Source organism: Neovison vison, chromosome 6 (assembly GCF_020171115.1).
Source record: "Neovison vison isolate M4711 chromosome 6, ASM_NN_V1, whole genome shotgun sequence".
NCBI lineage: Eukaryota > Metazoa > Chordata > Mammalia > Carnivora > Mustelidae > Neogale > Neogale vison.
Window position 1 is genome coordinate 172,158,771 of NC_058096.1, and position 26,179 is coordinate 172,184,949.

General features: G+C 47.3%; 1 protein-coding gene across 1 annotated transcript in view; it reads left to right on the top strand.

The window, feature by feature from the left end:
• Positions 1-26,179, top strand: part of ATP2B2 (ATPase plasma membrane Ca2+ transporting 2) — a 284,665-nt gene that overhangs the window by 12,605 nt on the left and 245,881 nt on the right. The window lies entirely within an intron of this gene.

Sequence of the window (26,179 nt, forward strand, 5' to 3'; positions counted from 1 at the left end):
CGATAGCAGAGTCTACCAGAGGCAGGGAGAGGCCAGCTAGGCCTCAGGATACTGGAGAAGAATTTACAGAGGGGCTATTTGGGTTGGGTCTTGAAGGATGTGTAGGAGTTCTTCAGAGGACAAAAGGCAGCCAAGGTGTTTTGAGTGACTACAAAGAGGTTTGGACATACAAAAATGTAATAGAGTGTAGTGACCAGCTCGGCAGGCCTGAACAGAGGCTTCAGAAGATGGGAAGAAAAGACTGATAGGGCCACATCATGAAAGGCCTCAAATTCCAGGTAAAGGAGTTTTAACTTGATGGTACAGGATGATGAGAGGCACCAAAGATTTTAAAAAGAGTGGTGTGATGTGGTCATTTTGCATCTTAGAAAACTCAGTCTGGCTACCATGTGGATGGGATGAAGAGGGACACTGGAGACCCTCTCCCCCCAAAAACTGTGCCCTTATACTTGTGCAGACCAGTGCTTTAGACCAAGGTAATGGGGTTGGAAGGTAGAGAACCAGCTCTGCTCTCTTCTGAGTTTGGGAGGCCAGGCTGGGTGGAGCACCGACTATGAGGGAAAAGAAAGAGTCTGGGATGGTTTTGGATTGGAGTGGGCCATGGAGACTGGATGGGTGAAGAGGGCCTCTTGATGGGAACAGGAAGGAGAGAAGAGTTGCAGGTGGAGTTGGGAAGAGAGGAGAAGCAATGAGCTTGAATGTGGCCATAGGGAGCTCTAGATGCTAGAGGGACATCACTTCAAGACAGTGTCACCTGCAGGCACCCTCCATCCCTTACGCCAGCAGGCTCCATGGTACAGCCTCTGGAGCTGCTGAGATGAAGCTAGATTTCTCATGCCCATACCCTCCAGATTGCTAGCAATCCCAGTGTGGTCACTGAACTTCAGATATTAGCCAGCACTCTGACAGTAAGGTCTTACCTTGCACCTACTAAGTGCTTCATTGGCTCTTTTCAGCCTGGGCCTAAGTATTTCTGGGTGCAGATATGAAAAAGGGGTGCCATGTCTCTGCTGAGGGCAGGTTTGCCGAATATTGTATGGGAATGCTGTTGGGCAGGTTGGAGGTGCAGAGTCTCAACTTGAAATTGGACATACAGAATGATTTTGTGTCCTGGCTAGGTGCCAGAAGACCCTAGATAATGGTACCCAGGGATAGAGCAAGGGGAGACTGCAGGCTGGCTCACTGAGCATTGCCTTGGCACACCACTGACCCTTCTCCTAAGAGGCCAGGTATTATGCTTGGTTTGGGGTTGGGAGGGACCTTGCAGTTAGGAGAAAGAAAAACTTGGGAAAAACTTAGAAACAAGGTGGCAGGCCCCAGTGCTGGAGTCTAGGTGTGCCCAGCCTTGGGGGTGAGGGGATCTCTAGGTAAGAGTTACCAGGAGAGACAACTGAATTGTGTGGGATTTTGTGCTGGGCTTTCCCCTACCCAGACATATTTGATCCTCACACGTGGTGGGATCAGAGAGGTAAAGCAACTGGCCAAAGTCACACAGCTAGCACAAGGCAGAACTGGCTTTCTGCCAAGCTTGGCCAACTCAGGTGTAGGCTTTCCTTCCCCCTCCACCAACCACCATGCTAGTGGTGCACCTTTGCCTCTGGGTGAGGCTGAAAAACACAGAACACTTGAAAACATTATGAGATTCATCACAGGATTACCAAATTCTTTTTTAAAAACATACAGTGAGGGGTGCCTGGGTGGCTCAGTGGGTTAAAGCCTCTGCCTTTGGCTCAGGTCATGATTCCAGGGTCCTGGGATCGAGACCCGCATCAGATCTCGCTGCATCTCCCTGCTGAGCAGGGAGCCTGTTTCCCTTCCTCTCTCCCTGCCTGCCTCTCTGCCTACTTGTGATCTCTGTCAAATATATAAATAAAATCTTTAAAAAAAAATACAGTGATTGGGAACAGCAAAGGGATGTGTGTGTGTGTTTATGTAGACTTGTTCATCACATTTAGATTTATTGAGCACCTGTGATGTGCCAGAGCCTGGGGATATAGCAGTGACCAGGGAAGTCACTGTCCAGGCTCTCAGGGAGTCATGAGTAGGCATGTGAGGGAGGGTCTTACCCATAAGCAGGTATGTACAAATATACACATATGCTCACTTCAGTGATCTAAACCAGTGTTGTAAGGATGGATGCATTTGCTTCAACACACACACACACACGGAGACACACTCCCAGTGCTCACACTCATGCGTAGCACACCCACGCACACATGTTCACCAATGGGCATTAACTAGGAAGAAGGAACGGGGCCTGCAGCCCGATACAATAGCCCAGGAGAAGGTGAAGTGCAGCCTGTCGTATTTCACCATAGAGGCCAGCCCAGGACTACAGTCCAGGCTCCTGTCTGCACCCCTTCTGCCAGCCAGGGACCGGGCTTCCGGAACTGGACAGTGCACACTGCAAATTTGCCCAAGGAACTCTGCTGAGAGTTGCAGCCACCATCTGTCAAAATGGCCTAGGCACTTGGCAGGCACTGTCTCTTTGCGCATTTCCTCCAGCTCTAGATGTGGGCACAGTTATTACCCCCATTTACAGGGAGGAAGTAAGGCTCAGCGAGATGGGAATCTTGCCTCAGGTCTCATGCAACTCACGCGTGACAGAGTCCAGACTTGAACCCTGAACACCTCCTTTGAAAACAGTGGCCCTGCTGCTTAGGAGGATCCTGATGCCCTGGGCCACCTTGAATGGTGGAGTCCTCGGGTCTTCCTGATATTCCTGACAAGCTGAGGCCTCCTGGGACATGGAGCGTCTTTTTCCTAATGCCCCAGGCCTCGTTCTTGGAGCCATTGTCCAGGTTCCCCCCAGCGTGGCCCTTCTGGGTAGTGACTCTTCAGGTGGGAAGGACACTGAGCCTAGCAGGGGCAAGGAGACAACTGCTTAGGGATGGTAAACAGGCCAAATTTGCAATTCATCCCTGCACCCCACTGCAGGCTTAATCTCTCCATTCATCTAATGGGGATAACGATAGTCTCCCACGTTGGGTTCTGCTGAGCATTAAGTGGGATAACACATGGAAAATGTTTAGTCCAAAGCCTAGCATATAGACTCGTTCTGTGGTTTTGTTATTCTTAGCATTTGTCCATCCAACCATCAATAATCTTTACAGGCCTATTTAGTGAGAGAGTAAGTGTGCTACACTCTAGAGTTAGGGGGCAGGCTCACATTCTAGTGGGAGAGACACAAGTATTAATAAGGGTGCTTTGGTGCAAGAGATGCTGGGAAGGAGATCCATACCAGGTAGAGTGGGGGCACAGAAGGCTAAGGTGCATTCTGTCTGGAAGCAAGGGGAGTGCTAGAGTTGCAAAAGAGGGGGTGTTTTTCTGTCAGAGTGAGAAAGGGCATTCCTGGAAGAGGGACAAGCAGGCCAAAACTGAGGACGAGAATAGTCAGATGCACTGGAGAAACTGTACACGGTCCAGGAGGAGCTGGTTCTACTATCCACAGAGCCCAGGTACATGGTCTAAGTGAGAGAAACAGGCTGGGATAAGACAATATGGAGCAGCGGGAACTGTGGCCAACTGGAAGGTGTTTGACGACTCAAAAGGGGAAGTAGGACTCAGCTTCGAGCAATTGTTGCTGTGAAGGAAAGCTGGCCCAGTGTTGCCAGGTCTCCTAAGTTTTTAAGAGGAGCCGGAAACCCACGTTTTTATGTGAAATCTCCTGACTTTGAAACATTGGTCTAACACTGGGAAAGCCAAACAAAATATCCCAGGGGGCTGCCAGTTCACAGCCTCTGGTTTAGACTCTAACAGTGGGGTAGCATAAGAGGGGATGAAGCTTTGTGCTGGCAGGCCTGTGTCTGACCATGGGGCAAGGGTCCGCACACATGCAGGACCCAGTCAATCAATGCTGGCTCTGCAGCTGAGTCAATGGAATGTGAACTTTACCTGAAAAGTTAGGGCTGACTGACGTTCATGTCGGAGGACTGAAAGTGAGGGCGAGTGTGTTTTGCAGCCATCACTCCATCTGCCACGTGGAAGCAGTAAGGTAGGACAGGATGATTCACAGGGCTTCAGGCAGGAGGTCCTGGTGGTGAGAGCCAAGACTAGGGGGAGAAGGAGAGGAGGGATTCAAGAGGAATCCCATCTCCACAGACTGGAGAGGACAGGAGAGGCGAGACTCCTGGCCCACAGGGCTGACTCAGTGCTGCTTCTCCCCAAAGTGGGGGATCTGCAAGAAGTGTGTGGGGGCAGAGGGAAGAGGACCAAGGAGCCTGGTTTGGGCCATGTTAAGTTTAGATGTCCATGGGACACCCAAGGGAAGATAATGCCATTTGGCCAAACATGCGGCTCTCCAGAGAAGGAGGGGTGAGGACTCAGAGCTGCACCTCCACCCAGCTCTTGCCCACTTTCCAAGGGCCTCTAAGATCTCTGTTCTCTTTGGGTTGCTCTTTGAGAGTTGAGAAGTTTATTTCTCGGGTGTCGATTTGTGTTTTGTTCCTGGAAAGGCTGAAGAAGGAGAAGGTGGATCAGTACATAAGAAGTAGAAATCTGGGCATACATCAGCTCTGATCCTTCTCCCCACCTCCGCCCCATGCCTTGGCAGCTGGCGGTGGGGAAGGGCTGGGCAGAGAACACGGAAGTCACAGGCCCTATAAGTACTGCCTAATAAAAATCTCTTCCCCTGTAGCCAGTCTCTGGGCTCTGCTCTTCTCAGCTCTTGCAATGGGATTTTACCTGCACTCAAGAGGAGCAAAGGATTTGCTAAGCAGACTGAGGGTTGAACAAGCCCACTTATGAGAGCAGGCATTTAGCAGCATCATTTGCATTCCAACAATGAGTGTACAAATTATAAATGACTTCTAATCTATTTTTAAAGCAGTTTTAAGACTTCTCATCTGCTGTCAAGAGTGTCACTGAATATACCAAGGACATCCACAGCAACATTGCAGTCCTTTTGAAAAGAAACTATGCTAGTAGAGAACTCACCTTCGTCAAGCTTCTGCCAGATACAAATCCCAGGCTCCGTGCTAGGCATTTCAGGGGCATTGGATCATTAAGGCCTCCCTGTGGTCCCCAGAGGCGTGACACCATTATCATTTCTTGCAGAGGAAAGGAGGCCAGGCTCAGAGAAGGTGAGCCCCTGGTGCTGACCCGCTCATTGTGTGAGTGCGGAGTTGCTCAGGACTGCAATCAGCTCTGGGTTCTTTCTAATACACCTCACAGTGAATACTCACTAATTCCTACTTCTGTTCCTCAACCAGAGCAAGGAGGGGGAGAAAGGAGCTTCACAGGGTCTGGAGAGAGGAAGCTGAGAAGTCAGAGCAAAGAGAAAAGATACAGCCCCCAAAAGGCAGGAGGAGGGGTCTCCCAGGGCTGGTCATGGGTATGGCCTGGGAACTCCCCCTGGGCAGGTTATTTCCCCTCTCCAGGCCTCAGTCTGGAAAGGGTGGCATTTGTCCTCCACAGCAATGTTCCCAGCTGCAGTTGCCGGTGTTCCAACTCTTTCACCGTATTGGAAAACCCCCTACACTCTCAGCCACTTACGCTTGCTTTTGTCAGTTTACCATTGTACTCCAGGACATTATTTTAAAGGAAAACTTTATTATGCACTTAAACGGAATAGAATATCACTTGTCACACATAGAAGCTAACCACCCAAATAAACAAAAAGAAAAAGTAAAAATGTGATTAAACTCTACTAAGCTGTTGTGGCCTGAGGTCTGCATATGTTCTCTCTCCCCTCCTCTCACTCCTTCTGCCTCCCTCCCTTCCTCCCTCTCTGTGTATGTCTTGGTTAGAAGGGAACAGGGTCTGCAAGTGCCAGGGGGGTGGGTGTTGAAGACACACTGGCCCCGAGCTGAGTCTCTCCTCCTCCAGAGAACCAGCAGCCATAAAAGGGGCCGGAGCCAGAAACCCTTTCCCTAAGGCAGCATTACCTGAAAAGGCAATGCTCCTGAAAAGGCTTCCCCAGTCCCTGGAGTCTGGGGTGCTGCTCTGCAGAAAGCCAGGCCAGAATTCCTGTTGCCATCCTCCCAGCACTGTCACAGTCTGGCCTTGAAATCCCCCAGAGGACAGAGAAAGAGGGAGTGGGTGCAATTCCAGCCACCCTTTTGGTGACAAGGAGGTGAGCATGCCTCGCCAAGCTGTCTCCCTTTTGATGTAGGAGGGAGGGGCAGAGGGGGCTGTAAGGGGGCTTCAACCCAGCATTCCTTCTGCCCTCTGGAGAGAGTGCTTGAGCCTTGGTTTCTTTCCTTGCATGGTGAGACCCCTCAAATGTGCCCTCAAATGTGCCCTCAGTCACCTTCAGGGTGCAGCAGCCTGTAATCCCTATAATCCCATATTAATGAATCCCATATTAATGAATTTGCATGCCCCGGAGCAGTCTTACTTGGGGTGGGGGGGAATGGAGAAAATGAAGCAAACTCTTCTCCCTCTTTGGCAGGCTGGAGGAGAACTGAGGGCTTGCCCCTAAAAGGGGCAGAGGGGGGTTAAATTGCACATCAACCCTGAGCTCCAGTCAGTCTTCATTTGGGCACTGCCTATGTTGTGAGTGTGTGGGTCCCCACTGGGGCCCTCTCTGCTTTTCTGTGCAAGTTCCTGGGGTATGTGCATGCTCATGACCATCCCCTTCTTGTCTCCAAGGGGGCTCCCCTCCTTGGCTTTGCACAGCTACTGGCCTTAATAGGTGGGGGTGGGAGTGGGGAGGGGGAAGGACAGAGAACGTTAGACTGAAAAGATCAGAGACCTTCTAGTTCAACCAGGGGGGAAACTGAGGCCCCGAGAGGGGAGGTCTGACCACCTCTCCAGGCTTTCTAACTCCGGGTCCACTCCTCTCTCCCCACATTAATCTTCCTCTCAGGGGGTTGAGGCTTCATATATTGTGAGTGGCTTCCGAGCCTGCCCCAGGGACCAACCAGGTGGACATTTCCATTTTATGGGCCTTGGACTCAGGGTCCAAGCTAACTAGACTCATATCTGTGCCAGTTCTGTGTTCCAGGAGTGTCTTTGCTCATACTGGGCTCCAATCATGGCCCCTAGGGATATACTTTCCCCTTTCTGCCTAGAGAGTCTGCCTACTTCCCCTGCCCTTTGCTAGGCTTGACACAATGTCTCCTCCCTCTTTGGAGATTCTGAAACACTCTCATGTGGGCAATCCAGCAAGATTGTGCAAGCTCCCAAGGCCCTGGGGGTGCCCTCACTGTATCAGGTCCTCTTTCAGCACAGCTGGATTTTGTATGAGCAGAACATGTGCGGGTCTTGGAATATGGGTATACTCCTTGACAGCAGGATGGGGGCCTTGCTGCATGATGAGCCACACCTGGAGACCCAGCCTCTCTGCCAGGGACTTTTCCCTCTTGCCTTGTTCCTATACTTCATCTGGTCTTCTGCCTGACCTCTTACCTGTTTTACATGCCCCCCACCTCTCCCTGCTCATCCTTGTTCCACTCTCCATCATCCCAGACCCTCCCCCACTTTGCAGGGAGGAAAAGGTTGGTTTTCTAGTTAGCAAGGTGAGCAGTCCCCAGATCCTCCCAGGACAGTGGCAGGCAGGCACTTGGAGACCCGCTCCATGCTGGAGTCAGAGTTGGTGTGGGCTAGGCCAGGGGCAGGGAGAGGGCTACAGATCCTGCTGATTGAAGAGCTAAAGCACCAACTTGTCTGCAGTTTGAAACCAGAGGCATGTGAGTAAAGCCGTAGCCGACGCCACTGATGCCACCAAGCCTGTTCCCACCGTGAAAGGGCCTTTTGTTTTACCCCTTGATTCCTGGGTGAGCAGTGATTCCATTTTAATTAAATACACAGCGTTTGGGGTTGAGCAAGCTGCCAAAGCCCTCTGTTCCAGGGTCCAGGGGGAGCAGGATGGGGAGGCTAGGGGTGCTCACCTTGCCAGAAAATGGTGAGCAGGAGGGAGCTGAGAGCCTGGGGCAGGTAGTTGTGTGCCTTTCAATAACCAGTTAATATTCAGTGCAGAGGAATTCACCCTGCAGGATGCCAGACCCCCTTGGGCATCTGGCACCTTCAAGGACAAATTTAGGGGAAAAAACCCAAGGGCAAGAGAAAGATATTTCTGATTTTACACAGGCCTGGCAGGGGCTCAGGGAGGAGCTGGTGGAGGGCTATGCTGGGTGACAGCCTTTCCACTCCCACTGGCCCCAGCCTCTCTGCTCTCTGATACCATCTTCTATGCCTGCTACAGGCTGGTTTCCTGCCCAGAAACAGTCCAAAGATCAACAAAGCAGCACAGACAAAACTCTGAAGTGAGAAGCCTGCAGGAAACTGAGCCCAAGTTATCCATCCCACTTTTCCTTTGATCCATCATCATGGCCAGATGTGTCCTCCTCCAAGAAGCTCTCCAGAATCCAGATTATCCCTTATCACCACACACTCCATGTTACCCATCACTCTAAAATCCTCCTGTTTGTTTATTTGAATTCTTGCATACTGGCCATCTCTTCCATGTAGAACATAGATTCCATGAGAACAGGAGCTTTTTCTTATTCAGTCAGTGCCTGACACAAATCATGTACTCATTAGTGGTTGAATGAATACACTTAGGTAAAACTTAGGGGCAAAGACTTCACATAAAAACACAATGTAATTTTAATAATGTAAAAGTCCATTGTGAATATTTTGATTCTGGAGATCATCCAATCAAAAGAGGTTTTCTGAGTCCCTGTCCCAGTCTGTGCCAGTCCCCAGGCTGTGTAGTGCTGGGGGTAGAGCAGTGAAGCCAGCATCATGCCACTTTTCAAGGGACCCTCAATCTAGAGGAAGACAGACACAAAATCACAGTTCAGTGGGACAAGGCTATAGTGGAGGGCCAGAGGGAGTTCAGGCAAGGGAATGATAAGCTTCCTGAAGAAGGGAAGCATGAGCAAAGGTGTACCTGGGAGAGAAGAGCCCACAGTCAAAGACTGCCCAGAGGGTGAGGCCAAGAGGGTGAGAACCAGTGGTGAGAATGGCAGAACCTGGGGTAAAGAAAAGGTGAAGATATGTTTCAAAGAGGCTTCAAATGCCGGACACAAGATCAGACCTTGCCTGGAAGGCATTAGGGAGCCGTTGAAGGTCATTCAGTAGGGGCAGGATGCCAGCAGAGCTATGCTTTAAGAAGATTCCTCCAACAGCAACTCAGAGTATAGACCAGGGCCCCAGAGGATTTGGGACCTGCCTTTGCTTCCCTTGGAGAAATGAAATATGATCCCAGGCACTGGGCCCTTCTCTGAGAACAATTGTTAGTGCAGGCCTCTGCAGAGAGCCCAACAGTAACACAGGGGCAGGTGGGATCACTTACCTGATATAAGATATGCTTTCCTCTGAAGAGGATAAATGTTATCCTGGATTAGTAGCTGAGAGCGCAGGTCCCATATCAGTGTACCTTGGGTATGATCTCCAGACTTGGGACTATAGGTCATTACCCTGCTTGTTCTCCTAAAAAACAAAACAAAACAGGGATGCCTGGGTGGCTCAGTTGGTTAAGCAGCTGCCTTTGGCTCAGGTCATGATCCCAGCCTCCTGGGATCGAGTCCCACATTGGGCTCCTTGCTCAGCAGGGAGCCTGCTTCTCCCTCTGCCTCTGCCTGCCATTCTGTCTGCCTGTGCTCGCTCTCTCATAAATAAATAAAATCTTTAAAAAAAAAAAACCAAAAACCAAAACAAACAAAACAAACCCACCTAGGATGTGCTATCCTCTTGTTTAAGTGCATGTTATGCATTCAATCAACAAACACTCATGTAATGCAAACCCATGTTTTTTGTTTGCTTACATCCTTGCATTCAACCACAGATCCTTCCAGAGTATGGGCTGATGGAGGGAACTGAATGGACAAAGGCTCAGAGGTAAAAATGAGTTTAGAATAAGTTGATGACAAGGAGGCTAAGGATCTTTTCTTTTAAATTCCTGTTACATCAGGGTAGAGTTCTTGTTTTCTTGGGAGTGTGGACAGTTGGGAAGTGTGAATGAAAGTCACAATTCTTTGTGTTCACCCATTTTTGTCTTTTAATAACACAAAGTTTATGATATTAGGCTAAGTGCTTCACATATGTCCCTTCTTGATATTTATAATAACCCACAAAAATAAGGACTGTAATTACCTCCATTTCACAAGTGAGTAAGCTGCCACACAGAGAGGTTAAGTCACTTGCTCAAGGTCACACAGTTTGGGAGCAGAGTGACCAAGTTTTGAACCCAGGGACTCTGGCCCCATAAATCCCATTTTTCATCACCACAGTAGCACTCTATCCTTCACATACCTCTATAGCTACCTTGGTTCACCCCAAATCATACTCAGTTCATGTCTTTGTGAGCCTTTTCCAGAACATACATCTCAGAGGATCTTGTCCTTTCCCTGAATTCCGGGGAGGCCCATGCATTCTGAGGAGTCTCCTTGGACAGTGGCCTTAGCATTTACCTTCCAATTTACCTTACCACCCTCCAACAGAAGCTGCAGCCCCTTCCCTAGTAGCCCAGTCCAGAGTCTATTCCAAGGTCTTGTTCTAATTCTTCCTCTTCTAATTATGTGACATTTCCCTGTCTGCAAGTTCTTTTCCTATTTAATCCTTGCCACAGCCTCTCAGGGTTGGTGGCTGAAGGACCATTTGAGGGAGGAGATAACCAGAACTCCAAGACCTAAGAATTTTGGCAATAATAAAAATTGCAGCAGCTAAATGTATGTAGAGTAGATACTGGTATTGTTCTTCCCTTTTAGTAGATGGGGAAATTGAGGCACTGAGCTCTAGAGTAATAAGGTCACAGATAGCAAGAAATGGAACAGAGATTCAAACCCAGGAAGTCTGGCTCTAGAACCCACAGTCTGGGAAACATTTCATTTGGCTGCCACACATCTGTCTAGTGTGGAGGTCAGAAATGCTTGGTAAATATTTGGGGATGACTTGATTGATAATTACTGACCCCTCTTTTAGCTCCACTGGTGGCATCCTCTTTCTTTCCTTCACAGTCTAGGGTTTCTGACTGCCCTACCACAATAGAATCCTGCATGCCCAAGGGGCTGTCTTTAGTCCCCTGGGAGGAAATGCTTCTCTCTGTGTGTGAATGTGTGTGCCCTATGCCATTTTGCTGAGATGACTTTTGTGGAGCATGTCTGAAGGAAGCCAAGTGCAGCAGAGCTCTTGTTCCTTCAGCCTTCTTCCTTTGGGGAGGAAGGCTTTCTTGACTGCCTATTTCTCCTGTCTCTGAGTTTCTGCTGCCAGCTGACTATAGAGTTTTCATCCTAATGGACAGAGAGAAGTGCCCCTTCAGAATTATCTGAGCCTTCTTCAGGATACTCCAGTATTCATTGGAAACTAAGCTATGGAAGATTGAAAGCCAAGGAATTCACAACCCTGCTTGGGATTGTTTTTTCCTCTTTGAAGAAATATGGGCTCATGTGACTGCTAAAGTGACTCTTAACATTCTAAAGTGACAACCTCTCCCTCTACAACTGTGATATGCAGCTTGCTCATTTAAATAAAATAATTTTTTAAGAACTTGTTTTCAAAGCTTTGGCATCTCCCTTGAGGTAATTAGAAACACAGTGGAGACCTGAATAATCTAAATTTGTGGTCACTGCATGAGATCAATGAGGAAATCAATTCCTTCAGCCGACATTTATCAGATGTCTGTGTTATGCATGATCCTGGTGATAAGGTGACATTCACTCACACAGAATCCCTACCCTCATGGAACTTAGGTGCTATGCAAGAGAGAAAGATGGTGTACTAATAAACCAAGTCTGCCATTTCCAATGATGGTGACTGCCAGGAAGGATATGGCACAACGTGATGTAAGGGAGTGATGAGAAGCCACCTAGCTCAAGTAGTCAGTAAGGGCCTCTCTGAAGAGGGGGCCTTTGAACTGAGAGCTGAGGGACAGGCGGGCAGCTATGCAAAGAGCTGAGGGGAGAGCATCCCAGGCCCAGAAGTACAGTCAGTGCAAAGCACCAAGTTGGGAATGAGCTTTGTGAGTTCAGGGAACAGCAAGGACGAGGACAGCCCTAGGAGATGAGGTAAGAGAGTTGGGCAGAGGTCAGTTCATGTAGACACTTGTAGACCATGGAAAGAGTTTAGATTTTACCCTATTATGTAGACTGCATTTCTGTTGATTAACAAATCGATGTTTGAATCCAGGAAGGGTGATAGATTATGGCCATGTTCGTTGTTTTGTTCTGGAAACAAAATTTCCAAGCATCAGATAAACATAATTTTGATGAAGGTAATAATACACTTACTGGGAGTTGTTGGGGTCTCTTTAAAAGAGTCAGAGCAATTTGGTATAATGATCACAAGGTTCAAGTTTCAGCTCTGAGATTTCCCTGCTGTGTGACCTTGGGTACTCATCTACTATTTCTGAGTCTCTGTTTCCTTATCTGCACCGTGGGGTGATATTTGACTCACAGGGCGATTGTGAAGATGGAAAGGGATTATGCCACACACAAAAAAAGTATTTTATAAATTGTCAGTTGGTATGTCCTGTAAACATGTCTTATTCCATTGAGAACTCTCTATTTAGGCACCCCTTACTAATTAGGACCTTAGATGGGAAATGCCTACTAGAAACCTCTACTTGGGGGGGGGGCGGGGAGAGGAGGGAAGATATTTAAAAAGAGTAACAGCCGCATAATACCCTGAGGACATCTAGCAGCTCCCCTTTCAATGCCACCCTTCTCCCCCCTCCCCGACCCCACTCTGCACCTGATAGCACCCTGTCTGTAAAGGCCCACTTAAAGTAGAACATGCCTGCCTTGCAATGGCTTCCTGGTGAGAGTGGGAGGGACCTGTCTCGGGCGGGCCTATGAAAGCCTCGGAGTGCACTGAAGTCAGCAGTACTGGAGCCAATCAGTATGGAGGCGCGTGGAGCTCTCCACGGTCCTGACCAACGGGACTCCCAGAATACTGCAGTCTCTTTTAGTATAGCTCTTGCTCCAGTCGCTTTGTTTTAGAATTGGATTGTGGTTACTACATGTAGAATCCGGTAGATCAAGAACAAGTATCTGGAAAAATAACCACATTTGGAATCCGGTAGACTTGGGTCGAAACCTGCAGGTGACCTTAACTACTTAAACCTCCATTTTCCTCATCTGTAAAATGGGGATGGTGATGCCTGTTTCGTACTGACCATGGGAGTTAATGTGCTAAAACACTGAAAGAACCTAATGCAATGCCAGACTAATACAGATGTTTTTGTAAACACCCAGGGTGTTACTCTGCCCAGCCAGTGATCTCTCAGAGAAGCCTATTACAGGTTGGAATTTTGGTTATGAGAGTATATACACTAGAATCTCTCAGACCTAGTTCAAATTCCAGCTCTGTTTCTTCCTGGCTAGTGTGAATGACTAAACCACTCTAAATTCTAGTTTTCTCATCTGTAAAATGGGGCTAATCCTACCTACTTAATAGGGCCCAATATTTAGAATAATAGCTAGTAAACACTCAATAAAAACTTGGGGATTTAGATTGAATTTTTAGGGGACCTTCTTTTCCTTTTCTTTTTAAAATAGAATTGTATTTTAAATACATCTCTAACCTGAGAGCAGGTTTATGCTATTACCTGAACCCTATTAAATAAAAGCAAATGGTTGTGTTCCAGTGTGACAGTTTAAGTTGATCATATATAACCACTGTGGAAACACCATAACTCTTAGAAGAGGTCTAAGGTACATGGCCATCAATGTTTAATGGTTGTGATCCCAAGAGAAAGACCTGCTCTCAGAAGGGACAGAGCCCTTGAAGTGTAAGAAGGAAGATGTCTGTGAGGTTTGCTGTTAAAATTCTCATACTCATAGGGGAAGAAAAACAAAGCTGTGTGCTTTTGAGTACCTGAAAATTTTCCAACAGAAAAGAACAAAGTGGGGATGGACAGAGTCCCTGTGGGACAAAGAGGAAAGCACTTGGATATGAGAGTCACCCAAGCTTGATTTCCACTGACTGTTCCACCCACTTAGCTGGGTGACTTTATTTATCTTTAAATTTTAATTATGGAGGAATTTCAAACATACCAAAAATAGTATGGTAAAGCCTTGTATACTCATTACCCAGCTTCAGTAATTATCACCCATTGGTTAATCTTGTCTCATCTCTTCCCAGTCCATTTCCCTCCCTTCTGTATTGTAGTGAAGCAAATCAGCTGGGTGGCAGTAAATATCCACCTCTCTGAGCCCAGTTTCTTCATCTGTAAATTAGGGATGATGGTAGCATCAAAAGCACAGGGTGTCTGGGAAGATGAAGAAAGAGAAAGAAAAGCTTGACAGTGGTTGCTCTCAAGGTCTGGGTTCCCCATTCTACCCAGCCTCCCACCTGGTTAAGGCTTGGATCAACACACCTTGGGCCTCAGATTCCCTTTTCCATTTTGGGGTTTTCTGATCTTCTTCCCACTCAAATTTGACCTCTGCATGCACTCACCTTCTGGAATTTGCCCCCCATTATTCTAGTAACTCCTCACTTTTGGGAGTTGAGATTGTTCCTCAAATCCTTTGGTCTACCCAGATACAGAGCTGATAAAAATGTCATCAATTTGGAGGCCAATAAAGGTGGGTTTCTAGCACAATAGTTAAATGGCCTTTACCAGTGCAGCCTTCAACTCCTTCATCTGGAATAGTACCAAGTTCATGTCATTGAAGCACTTTGCAAAATTTAAACCATAAGAACTGTTGCCATGCCTGGTGTTCTGCTATTCATTCTCTTTAGTGTGAGTATTGTAGAAGGAGATTGTAGCCATCCAGGAAAACAGAACTGGATCAAGAGGAGAAGCCCGAGATCAAAAGAGCATATATTTTTAAGATGGCAGAACATGGCTTACTTGAAACAGATGGGAATGATTAGTAGAGAGGAAACAAAAGGGAAGATTGAGGGGGTCCTGGGTACTCACTGGAATAAATTCTTGTGTGAGGCTTCACTATCAGTGGGACCCTGGACACAAAGGCCTTGGGGACCAGCAGGCGTGTTTGAACCTTATCCTGGAATCAGTGGTGCCATTGGAGAACTTTGAGCAGGAGGTGACATGGTCATGCCTGCTGGGTGGAGAATTGATTGGTGAGGGCAAGTCAGCTTCAGGAGACCCACTGAGGAGGTTTGGGGAATAGTCAAGTGAAGGACACTGTATCTACTCCTCACTGAATACCCTGTACCTGGCATACCCTGGGCATTCAATTAAATATTCATGGAAGGATCATGTGCTCAGATAAAGAATACGTAGACCAGGATTTGTGAACTCACATGTCTATAGGAACTGAACAATTTATAAAATAAGGGAAGGGGGACAGATGTGATGTAACAGGGCAATCTAAAGGCACACATCCCCTCTAAAAATGGCAACAGCTATTCAACCCCAGCCCACTGCTGTCCTAAAGACCCAGTGTTGCCAGAATTTTCAAGAGGATCCAGAAGTGTCGATTCTTATGTGACTCACCCAAACTTTAAGCCAGAGTGATCCAAAAGAAATATAATTCATGCCACAAAGGGAATTCTACATTTTCTAATAGCCACATTTAAAGAAATCAAATGAAACAGGTAAAATTGATTTTTAATTATCTATTTTAGTTAACCAAATATATCCAGAGTATTAGCTCAACATATAATTGATATGGGAAAAAATGAGAGATTTTATATCTCCCTTTTTTTCATGGTGAGCCTTTGAAATTTGATGTGTGTTTTACACTTAGAGCACATCTGAGTTAGGACTAGTCACATTTCAGGTGCTCAGGTAGCCGTATTTGCCTCACAGCTCCCTCCTTGGACAGCACAACTTTAACATTGGCTCTGATTTTTTAAAAATACAGTAGGATTCTATTCCACTGATCTATATGTCTGTTGCTTTGACATAATCACTCTGTCTTCATTACTATAGCTTCATAGTAAGTTTTGAAATTGTGAAAAGTGAGTCCTCCAATTTTATTCTCATTCAAGATTTTTTTGGCTATTCTGTGTCCCTTGTATGTTCATATGAATTTTAGCATCAGCTTGTTAATGTGTGCTTTCCCCTCCTCCACCCACTCCCCCCAAAAAGCCCGCAAAGATTTAATAGGGATTGCTTTAGATCTGTATGCCAATTTGCCATCTGAACAATATTAAATCTTTCAATAAGTGAAAATAAAAAAATAAAATGTAGAGAGCCTAATTGCTTAAAATTATGAAGGATACTCATGGGAAAAATGGGGACTAGTTAAGTCTTAGTGAGCAAAATCATGCAAGGGCTAACCAGTTGATAGAGCACACCTGAGACCACTATCCTCAGAAAGTCCTGCTTGTAAGATTGGACCTTCACCAGGATCTGGGAACCTCGATTTTGGGAGGGCTCCCTCCATTCCCTGATAAGAAGGGCTCCTTATGCCTAAACTGTGCTACAATATGGTTCATGCTGAGCACGTGCTTTCCTTCTAGGAGTCTGGAATTTGGGGATGAGCTACACAGAGATGCCTATGTGACTTGCCCCTAGTGAAAGCCCTGGGCACTGAATCTCTAAAGGCCTAGATGGTCAGGGTGCCTGGGTTGCTCAGTTGGCTGAGCATCTGGCTCTTGATTTCAGGTCATGATCTCCGGGTCATGGGATTGAGCCATGTGTGGGGTTCCAGGCTCAATGGATTGTCTGCTTGAGATTTTCTCTCTCCCTCTCCCTCCACACTTCCCCCTGCTGGAGCACACATGCTCTCTCTCTTTCTCTCTCAAATAAATGAATAAATCTTTAAAAAGAAATAAATAAAGAATCTACCTGGTTGATAACCTTTAAAAATAATCAATCAATCAATCAATCCTAGTGAGGGTCAAAGAGAAGATGACTCCAGTGCCCAACTTGTGGGTCCTGGAGTAAAGTAACTTGGCTAAAGCCCAGTCAGGCCTCCTGGTTGTTATCTGTACTCAGACCATCCCCACTCCCCTCCTGTCTGAGCTGTCTGCCAAGGAGAACACCAAAGATAATGAGATGCTTTTGTGCTTCCAGTAGAAAGCCCTTCTTGCCTGGTGTCCCCACTCCACAGCTTGTTAAGTGTGGGGGCCAGGAGGCAGGAGTCTAGGAGCTAAGCCTTCATGTCAGCAGACATGGACAGCTGGTCACTGAAACCTGGTCCTCAGTCCCTGAGTCTAAGGCACCCATGTTTCAGACCTTCCTTGCTGGAGCCAAAGTTGTGAGCATAACTGCCCCTCCCTCAGCTTTAGCTACTTCAGCTGGAGAGGAAGGACACATTGGTGGCTCTGGCAAGAGGACCCATTTCTCCCATGGCCTCTGGCAGTTGCTGAAGAAAGTCCCAGGCTAATGATGGGCAGAGTGGATTCCAGAACAGCTCTGCCCTCCTTCTCCACCTTGGGGTACAAAAGGTTGGGCTGATAGGCAGGAGAAGTGAGGATCCATCAGTCCTGGCCAATCCAGAGAAGGAAAGAATGGCCCAGGGGGACTCCTAGAGCCTTCAGCAGAACAAGAACATTCTAGAAGGGTTTAGGGGGGCCTTTTTAAAAATTAAGCTAAAATTTTTAAACAGTAAAACTTGTTCTTTTTAGTGCACAGTTCTATGAGTTTGGACTAATGCATACAGTTATATAACCATCACTCTAGTTAAAGTATAGAGCAGTTTCATCACCCCTAAAATGTCCCCTCATCACTTGGTAGTCAATCTCTTGCCCTCCCCCAAGTCACCGGCAACCACTCATCTCTAGATTTGCTGTTTGCCTCCCACCGTCTGGATGGAATCATGTGGTGCATAATCTGTGTGTCTGGCTTCTTCCCCTGTGCATCACACACTCAAGATTCTACCACATGTATCCATAGTTCCTTCCTTTTCATTGCTGAGGAGTATTCCATGGTAAGGATGCTCCGGAGCTCACTTTTCCAGTTTTTTGGTCATTTCTTGAGAGGCATTAGGTTTGTTTTCAGTTTTTGGAGCTATGAATAAAGCCACCTTATTCTTGGGTGAACATGAGTTTTCATTTCCCCTGGGTAAATACACAAGAGTGGAATTGCTGGGGTGTGTGGTAGGTGTATGTCTAATTTTATAGGAAACTGCCCAGTTCTTTTTCCGTGTGGGTGTCCTGGTTTGCATTCCCACCAGCAATGGATGGGAGCCCAGCTCTTCCACATCCTCAGCGGCACCTGATACATTGTCACTGCACCACTACCTCTACTCTAGCACGTCTCTCATGACCGTCACCTCTTAGCCCATCTGCCTCCTTTGATGGTCTGTAAGCTCCCAAGGCTGTGCCCTAGTCATTTCTGTATCTCCAGGCCTAGGACATACCCAGAAAGAGCAAGGCAGTGAGTGTTTGAGCTTCTGCTACAAGACTCACTTGCTCGCTGGCCCCTGAGGAACTTCTGGTCTTCCTTAGACTCCAGTGGCCTCTCTGGATCACTCTTCTCATCCCCCAGAGAGGGAGATTCTTGCAAATGGGGATGGTCAGAAGTCAGAGGACTGGGCCAGACTTATACAGCTCTGCCAGCTGTACCTCCAAAGGGACCCATCCTGGCCATCCCAGCCCCCAGATCCTCCCAATGACTGATATCTCAAAGCCAGGTGCAACTTATGCCCCGGTCTGTAGGATTTGTTCCCTCCTTGCTGCCCCAACTCATGCCTAGAAGTCAGGGTCTGGGACATGCTACTGACTCCCAATTCTTTTAATATCAATATATGGGCTCATGAGGCATTCCTGGCCATGGATAACTCTTTGACAATCCATCTAGACTTAAATCTAACAGGAGATGTTACTTCTAATTGGCTCTATTTTTATTCTCTTCTTTTCAGATTTTATTTATTTATTTGAGACAGAACAAGAGAGAGCATGAACAGGGAGAGAGGCAGATGGAGAGGGAGAGAAGACTCCCCCCTAAGCAGGGAGCTAATGTGGGGCTCGATCCCAGGACCCTTGGATCATGACCTGAGCCAAAGGCAGATGCTTCACCGACTAAACCACCCAGGCGCCCCTCTAGTTCTTTACTTCTTAACAATAATTTCCAACCCTTCTGAGCCTCACTTTGTAAAAATGGGCATAAAAAGTATCTCTGTCTCTTCAGACTATGGTAGGGATATGGTGAACTACTGCTCGTGGCTCACTCAGGAAGGAAGCTTGGATGAAGATGCCCAGGGAGTGCTGGGAAGAGCAGTCCTCATGAAGCACCTTTCTCCCTGGGGCCTCCATCTTGTTTGAGTTTCACCGTGGCCTTCAGCTAATGGTGCCACAATCCTCTCAGAACATTCCTGCCAGATGGTTAGCATCCTCACCTTCTCCCAGCCAGAGTTTCCAAATTTGTGAAAAGGAATGCTGAACAGGATGGTCTCCACACCAACCCCTGTACTCAAAAAATCTTTCCCTTCCAGGTTCCATTTGCCCTTTCCTTTTGGTAGCTCAGGGTATGAGCAGATGTAATGAGGAGGGTCAGGGAGAGGATTTGGGGGATTGGTACCTGATGTAGCCAAGAGGTATGTGGCCCGAGATCTTTTCCTCCAGAAATCCATGGCAGTGCTGGTGGCTGTTAGCCTGGACGACACCAGCCAGAGTTAGGTAAAGTGGGCTCCCTCAGTTTTTTGGCTCTGCTTTCAAATCAGAGTCAAACACACAACCTAAGTGCCCAGCAGTAGAGATGGCAGGTACAACTTGTGGAATAGGGAGTCATCAGAAATGTGTCCAGGGATATGGAAATGGATTCACAAACACTGATGAGCAGCAATTCCTGGGCACCCGATGCAGGAAGCAGTGCGATCATCTGTACACATCTGGCTCTTCCAAACCAGCAGGTCTCAATGGAGTCATTTTTGCTCATCCAACTCCATACCGCAGAGACACTTACCTATGTCTGGAAACATTTTTAATTGTCATGACTGGGGAAGAGCTGTTGGCATCCAGTGGACAGAGGCCAATGCACATGGCAATGTCCACAGCAAGGAATTATGCTGTCCAGATTGTACAAAGTGTCATGATTGAGCGACATCCTGACTCAGGATTTCATAAGAGCCCAGTACCTATCAGAGTGCCTGGAATACAGTGAACATACAATCCATCATTTTTAAATAAATGAGTTTGTGAAAAGATGTATTTGTACTATGGAAATGTATCAATGGCATGGTGGGATTACTGAAGATTCTTATTTTCCTCATTTATCTGTATTTTTAAAATTCTCCACTACAAATTTTTAATTGCTTATTTAATGAAAAACTTTATTTAGAGAAGGGAAAAGAAAATAATATCAGGAAGGCATAAAATGCGTACTGAATAAATATAATAGTTAAATGCATTCATGCATTTCACCAGTATCTAGTGATCCCTTGATAAATACCAGGCATGGTTCTAGGCACTGGGTACAGAAGAGCAGGAAGGAAAAAAAGTTGCCCTCTTGGATCTTACTTTCTAGCAGAAAGTAAAGACTAAACAAAGGACTAAACAAATAAATATATAATATTTGTAATACAACAAAACAGCCAGTGGTGAGAAGAGCCATGAGGAAACTAAAGCAGGGTTACAGGGTCAGGGAGAGAGTGTGAGAGTGTGATGAAGAGTGGAACAGAGGAGACTTCCTGACAAGTGACATTGGAGTAGAGACTTGAGGAGAGCCTGGGAGCAGGACACGACCAATGGAGCACCTGTGGGTGAAGAGTGTTTAAAGCAGAGAAATGCACTACCCTGCTCTAGAAGGTCTCTGTCAAGCTTTTGAGAAATGGCAAGAATGCTTATTTTAGAAGGGCAATCCATCATGATACTTTCTCTGACACCTCTGGGGAGAAGCCAATGGCAGGATTCTAAGCAGTGCCTGCCTCTGAGGATGGGAAGGATGCATGGGCATTTCAAGACTGGACCTTCAAGATGAAGGAAAGGTTCTCTCCAGAAATACCACAGGTGCTCTTTCTGGGGAGGCAGCCTAGGGTTCAATTCCTACCACATGCCAGCTCTGTGCACTTGAGAATGGTGCTTAAACTCTCTGAGCCTCAACTTGCTGTTCTACAAAATGGCAACACTAACATGTGTCCCACTGGGGTGCTGGAAACCCAGCTGAGATGATACAGTGAAAGCTCTGGCATAGATCCTGGTGCAGAGGTGCTGAAAGTGTGCCCTCCCTTCCTCCTCTTCTCTGTTCCTGGCATCCTTCTGTTGGTCTTACTAATAACTGGGCTCAGGGGCACCAGGTTACAGGCATGAGGAAAACGAAGTCTCTAATACCACTTTTTGCAATGATGGCAGCGTAAGAACATAACTGGGCAAAAGCAATGACATTGTGGTTTTAATCAGATGCAAACAAATTTATCTTCTCTAAAGATGTCTTTGACTGATAAAAATGACCACTAAGGGGAAAGCACTACAGGATGAAGAAACAGCCTGAGTAAAAGTACTGAGTCAGTAAGTCAGCAGGTGTTTATTCAGTGCCGGCTATTTTCTGGGCACGGTTCTTTTTTTTTTTTTTTTAAGATTTTATTTATTTATTTGACAGAGAGAGATCACAAGTAGGCAGAGAGGCAGGCAGAGAGAGAGGAGGAAGCAGGCTCCCTGCTGAGCAGAGAGCCCGATGAGGGGCTGGATCCCTGGACCCTGAGATCATCACCTGAGCCGAAGGCAGCGGCTTAACCCACTGAGCCACCCAGGTGCCCAGGGCACGGTTCTTTAATGTCAGGATAGTGCAGTAAACTGAACAGAGAGGAAGGAGAAGACGCCTGCTCCTGAAGCTTATGCTCCTGTGGCAGGACAGAGATAGGCATTAAACACAGAGACAAAGAGGCTCTTTTTCAGATTATTCGCATAGCAGTGATGTGATAAAAAGTGAAGAGGAGGAAGCGTTAGGTGAGGTGTAAAGGAAGGCTTCCATGAAGAGGGAACACTGGAAGGTGCATGCCCAGGAAATCATGTTCTGGGCAAAGGGGACAGCGAGGATAAAGGCCTTGAGGCAGGAGCAAACTTGCATGTTGATGAAACAGAAGGAAGGCAGGTATAAAGAGAGATTGAGGAGAGCGGACAGAGAAGCTGGAGAGGCCAGCAGAGCCAGATCACACAGCCACAGAAAGGAGCCTGAGCTGGATGCCGATTTCAGTGCACATGGTCGGAGGGATTTGAGCAGGGAAGTGACCTGATCTGGTCTGTGCTTTGCAAACACCCATTCTGGCTGCTCCATGGGAGCTATGCTACAGCCAGTGGGTGTACAAGGGAGAGAAAATTGCCAGAGACAGCGGTGGCTTGGACTTGAGTGAGGCAGGGGAGGAGGTAGGAAGGCTCAGATACGGGATAAATTTGGAGATCGCACCAGTAGGTCTTGCCAAAGGATTAGAAGCAAGGACTGAGGGAATGAGAGGAATCAGTGTGGCTCCCTAATTTTTTTCCTGAGAAACTGGGAAGATGGCAGCCATTTGCCAAGGGGAAGAAGGATTGGTGGGGCGGAGTCATGCTGTGCTTCGGATGTCTGTTAGATACCGCAGCCATGACTCTGGACAGGCAGGTGCGTGTGTGTGCCTGGAATCAGGGATGAGTGCTGAGAAGTGATGGGATGGAAACATAGAGCTGAAGATTGCCCAGGATGAAAGATAATTAATAAGGAGTTAAGGCAGGACGTGCAGGGAGTATAGCCTCTGGGAGATATGGTTGTGAGGATATTATGTGAATATTAGACATGAGCAGAGCATCCCTTTCTGCCTGGAGAGGATTCACTTGTCTCCATACAGTTTTTTGGGACTAGGACCGTGATTCTCTAGCACATTCAAGTTTCCACTGCGTACACAAATGCCCTTGTGTGTCAGGAAACCTAGAGAGATCCAGGATATCACCTAGAGAGCCCCCAAGGTTGTGTTTGGATACCTGTGGGCTGTGTTGGCACCAGAAGAAGAGGAACAAGAAAGGTCTTGAGGCAAAACTGTAAATTCAAAGCTCACAGCCCAAGAGATGAGCTGGACTCCATGACATGCTCCCCTGTGAGGCCTCCCCCAGCTGTCAGACTCTGTGCTGGAAATGCGGCAGCAGCATCCAGCTGCCTATGGGCCCCCACTGTCCCCACCCCATCAAGCCGGCCTGTGCCTCTGTCCTTCTGGTGTCGTGCCTCTTTCTGGGCCTTCCCACTGCCTCCTCTCACCTCTCTGCCCAGCTCCTGCCCTTCCCTCTAGACCAAGCTTAAAGTTCCCCTTCTAGCAAGACCGTGCCTTAAAGCTATGGTCTGGCCAGACTCTCTGCTGCAGGGAGGCAGCGGCTGTGTCTGTCTCATTTGCTGTGATGTTCCCAGGGCCTGGCACGCAGCGGCTGCTTGGCCAGTGATTGCTGTCATATTTCCTGCAGAGCTGTCCTCAGGGCCCTGGACACCACAGCTCTGTTTGGTGTCCAGTCTGGGCTGAGCTGTTGCTGGTGACTAAGGCTTGGTGACCTTCATGTCTCCACAACATGACACAGCTTTCACATTGGTACCAGCCTCTCATAGTTGAAGAAAGGACACTATTTGGAGGCAGAAGACCCAGGCAAATCTGTATACCACCAGATACAAATGTTGTTCATTTCGTAACTTCCTTGGGCCTTAGTTTCCCCATCTGTAAATTGGGAGTCATTGATTTCCTTACAGGGAAGAGGAAAGGAGATCACTTTTACAAAGCTTCCTGATGTTGTTTGTGAAATATATTTAAAACAACTTGGTTTCACTTATTTGTGGAGCATAACAAATAGCATGGAGGACAAGGGGTGTTAGAGAGGAGAAGGGAGTTGGGGTAAATTGGATGGGGAGGTGAACCACGAGAGACTATGGACTCTGAAAAACAATCTGAGGGGTTTGAAGTGGTGGGGGGGTGGGAGGTTGGGGTACCAGGTGGTGGGTATTATAGAGGGCACGGATTGCATGGAGCACTGGGTATGGTGAAAAAATAATGAATACTGTTTTTCTGAAAATAAATAAATTGAAAAAATAAATAAATAAATTTAAAAAAACAAAACAAAACAAAAAACAACTTGTACCTGACATCGCCAGCCACCTGGAATAAGAAATGCCTGCATGCAATGTGGGGACAGGGCAGGGAGCCTGAGATCCCAGCACTCTCTCCCTGCAAAGGACCAAAATATGCCCAGGTCAGAGGGAAATGGGGTTTAGAGTCAATGAATCAGTTTTTCCTTGATGAGGTACCATTTGGATGTATTGCAGCAAACATGTCTCAAGCTTTCTTGGCAACTGAGGAGGTATGGGAAGAAATAATTCATTACTAGATAGGTTCTCCTCCATTTGTTTTTCCTTAAACACTTGAACACAGAACTCTAGGCTTCAATCAAAATGCAATGCCTCCCAGTCGTGGGACTTGTAAGTGACAGGACCAAGATCTCTAGCCTTCTCACAAGAGCTTTAAGGCACTGCATGGTCTGGTCACACCACAAATTCCTTTTGCCTGACAGTCCAGCAGATCAAGGCAGTGGGAAGAAATGCACCAGAACCGTTTAAAAGAATGAAAATGCAGCAAGTATGCATTTGCAGTTTTGCTGGATATTGAGGGACATTGAGGCAAAGCTGGTTTTTACGACCATTCGTTAAACCTTTAATACACACGTACTGTGTGCCAGGCTCGGTGCCAGCATAGAACTGCCAGACTGAACAATTCATGGAGCACTGTTCATATAAAAAGCAGTGTATGAATGGTGCTAACTGGGGTCATACAGGGCTTCCCCGCTGCTCCCTGAGCCACTGTCCCCATCCTAGCCCCAGCTTCTCAGCACATCTCCCAGGAAGTCCCAGGGGTTGAGGGGCCTCCACATGGGTTTCTGTGTTGTGTGTGGTCCACCCCTACCACTACATCTCAGCCACTCTCAACATATCCCATTCCACTCCAGCCTTCTGTCGGTCTAAAATCATGAGGCTCCACCCTCCGAGACTTTGCCCTTTGTATTCCTTTTGCCTCCAGCATTCTTCCCCAGATCTTACAGGATGGCTTCCCCTCATTCCATTCTCCTCTCAAAGGTCACCACCTCAGGGAGGCCCTTCCTGATTACCTGAGCATCCTCGTCCAGCACTGCACACATGGGGGTCGTGTTTCCTTGTTCTGTGTTCTCGAAAGCACATGTAAGTCTCTGGTATGATCTCGTTAGCTTGTTTGTTCATTCCCTTGTTCATCCTGACTCCACTGGAATGTGAGCCCTGGAACTGAGGCCTTATCCTCATGAGCTTAGTATGTCCAGTGCTATACTGCATGTTAAATAAAAGAAGGTGCAGAATCACTCTCTGAGGACCCCCAGTCCGAAAGGGAGCAGACAGACCAACGGTTACCAGCTGGAAGGCTGATCAACAACCTGCAGAATCCCCTTCCAACTTAGCCGCTCTAGACACCCACCACAGGCTCTGCAACAGATCTAGGCAACACCCCTCCCTGAAGCCCAGGCCCCAAAGAAAACAGTGACCCCAAAACTAAGGATTTCTCCCTGGACCTGGTTGCCACACAATACTGCTTTGGAACAGGGAAGGTATTTTTAAATGTTCTTGCAAGTGCCAAAGTGTGTCTTGTTAAAAATAAGGTTTGTGTTCATTGAAATGCCGTTCAGGTTCGCCATTCTGTGGCAGTGTTTAAATTAACCACATTGTGCATCAAGTGAATTCCGAACAGCATGTGAATCATTCGGGGCGAAAAAGTTAGGAGTTGATATTTGCTGAAGTTGGATCTTATTTGTGTTCTGTATTTACCTAACCCTTCTATAGCACTTGCTCTGTGCCAGGCCCCATTCGATGTGCTTGGCAAATATCAGTGCCTTTAACCCTCACACAAGCCCAAAATGTTCCCTATTTTACAGTTGAGGAGACCGAGGCATGGAGTTCAATCACTTGTGCAAGTTCATACAGCTTGTGCCCCGAAGGGAGTCTGCAAATGTTTGGACCACAGGGAACACCTTGCTGATAAGCCACCCTGCCAAAAGCCACCCAACTTTCTCCTATGTCCTTTTTAGGAAATTAGGAATTCCTTGCAATGCCTAGGTAAGGAATTTCCTGCAGGACTACCCTTCCCCTGCCTGTGCACTTGGCAGCCTTTGGGGCCCTGCAGACAAATCACCCATCAGCCTCATTTAAGAGTGCCCTTCTATGGTTCCCCATTACCCCAGCTTTAAGCCAGCCTTCCTCAGCTGGCTTGTGCCCCTGCGTTGTCCCAGTTATCTGGTCCACCCTTCCGGATTTCCTTCATGTGCTCTTCCAGATTTCTCACCTCCCCCCATCCGGCTAAATTCCTCTCCCTGAATGACTCAGCTCAGATTCCGCCTCTTCCAAGAGCCTTCTGGGCTCCTCTGGCCCCGTTTACCCTCATCTACAGAACTTCTCTTGTGCTTATAGAATCTACTT